The 1,827-nt window shown below is 38.1% G+C and overlaps 1 long non-coding RNA gene across 1 annotated transcript; it reads right to left on the bottom strand.

Annotated features, from left to right (window-relative positions):
• Positions 1-201: 201 nt before the first annotated feature.
• LOC128655690 (uncharacterized) lies at positions 202-545 on the bottom strand. The gene is made up of 2 exons (XR_008401881.1): positions 395-545; positions 202-314 (listed from the first exon to the last, which is right to left on the bottom strand). It is a non-coding gene; the product is annotated as an uncharacterized LOC128655690 (long non-coding RNA).
• Between the last annotated feature and the right edge of the window lie 1,282 nt (positions 546-1,827).

Here is a 1,827-nt window from a genome sequence, read left to right as displayed (position 1 = left end):
GATGAGGACCAAGTAATATCAGGATCATGTTTCTTTAGCCATTGAATACCTAAAATAACAGGGAACTGTGGTGATGGAATGACATCAAAAGAGACAAATTCAGAATGATGTGTCTGTGTAGTGACTCGTAAGGGTATAGTGTGATGATGTATGGGACCTGAGCTTATTTCTTTACCATCTACAAAACGGAGGACACTGGGATTTAACTTTTTAACAAGTGGTATTTTATTTGTTAGCACAAAGTGTTGGTCAATGTAATTGTGAGTAGCCCCAGAGTCAAGGATTGCTTGCGATTCTATTCGGTGGTGTTCCCACTGTAACAGAATTGGAAGGGAACAATGATTAGTAAGTGTTTGTTTGGCTGATAAACAAGTTTGTATTATTGGTGGCTTACCATTCCTGCGCAGAAGTTGGTTACAATCTCTGACGGAGTGGTCCAACCCCCCGCAGTACATGCAGAGATCGTTAGCTCTACGTCTCAACTTTTCTTGAGGGGTTAATGGACCTCTGATAAATCCGAGCTCCATGGGGGTAGTAGTGGTCTTAGTCAGTACTTTGTTTTGAGTGGGTAATGTACTAAGATGAGAGGCTTTCATGAGGGTGTCTGAGTGTTGTTTTTCAGAGCGTCTTTCTCTCAAACGTCTGTCTAAAGTAATGCTTAAATCAATTAGTTGGTCTAGAGTGTCAGGTAGGGGTTGTCTGGCAAGCTCATCTTTTAGGGGATCTGAAAGCCCTAGGCAAAATTGATTTCGCAAAGAGAGATCATTCCACATGGTGTCAGATGACCATTTTTTAAAATCAGTTATATATTCTTCAACTGGTCTCTTAAGTTGGCGGAGTGAGCGCATAGCAGTTTCCGCTGATAATTGTTTGTAGGGGTCGTCATAAAGTTGACCCATGGCTTTGAAAAATTGGTCAAGGGAGTGTAATATTGGGTCATTAGTTTCAAAAAACAGATTTGCCCAAATACGGGGTTCACCCTTTAAGTAGGAGATGGTAGTAAGAACCTTCAGATTGTCAGTGGCATAAGTTTTTGGTTTTAGTTGAAAGTAAAGATAACAAGAATTCTTAAATTCTCTAAATTCATGCCTAATGCCAGAGAAATGTGGAGGGGGGGATGGTTGGGGTTCATGAGTACTAAATGCTAATCGTAAGTTATCAGTCTTTTCGTCAATGTATTTTTTTAGAGTAGTATTTTCTAACTGTAAAGCAGTCATGCCCTTAGTTAGATTATCTACAGTCTGAGTCAGGGCTTCCACATGAGATAATAATGCTGCTGGGTCCATTTTTGGGGCTTAGAATTAATGTCAGGAATTAATTCTGCTTTTCCTACAAGGCAGAAAATGAACAACAAAGTAACAACTTTGAACCACAACTGCAGCCTTAAGAATTAATATGAATGTAGATAGACAGTTATCTGATACAAATATGAAACAACGGCGCAGCTTTTGTTTAATATGTATGAGGATATCTGTCTGGCAATTGATATTGGTTTGAATCTGAATACTGCAACTAAGCAAACAAAAGAGGAAATGCAAAGTGCAATTCAATAAACCATAAGCAATAATAAAGTTGTGATAGTGAAAAATGTAGGATCTATTTTGACAAGACAGCACTTTAACAGGGAAGGAAATAGTATCAGTGTTGTAAACTGTCTAAAGTTAGGGTAAAGTGAAAACTTCAGTAGTAATACGTAAGCGATTGAATGAATCACAAAATCTATAAGTCTCTGTGAAAAGTATTCCTAATTTAGTTATAGGTTGCAAGGAGGCTTTTAGAAACAGCTGTGTAACATTTGAACAGATTTGATACATTCAGGATTGCAGT

This window comes from Bombina bombina, chromosome 4, assembly GCF_027579735.1.
Source record: "Bombina bombina isolate aBomBom1 chromosome 4, aBomBom1.pri, whole genome shotgun sequence".
NCBI lineage: Eukaryota > Metazoa > Chordata > Amphibia > Anura > Bombinatoridae > Bombina > Bombina bombina.
The sequence above is the reverse complement of the archived record's forward strand: the minus strand, read 5'-3'. Positions and strand labels throughout refer to the sequence as shown.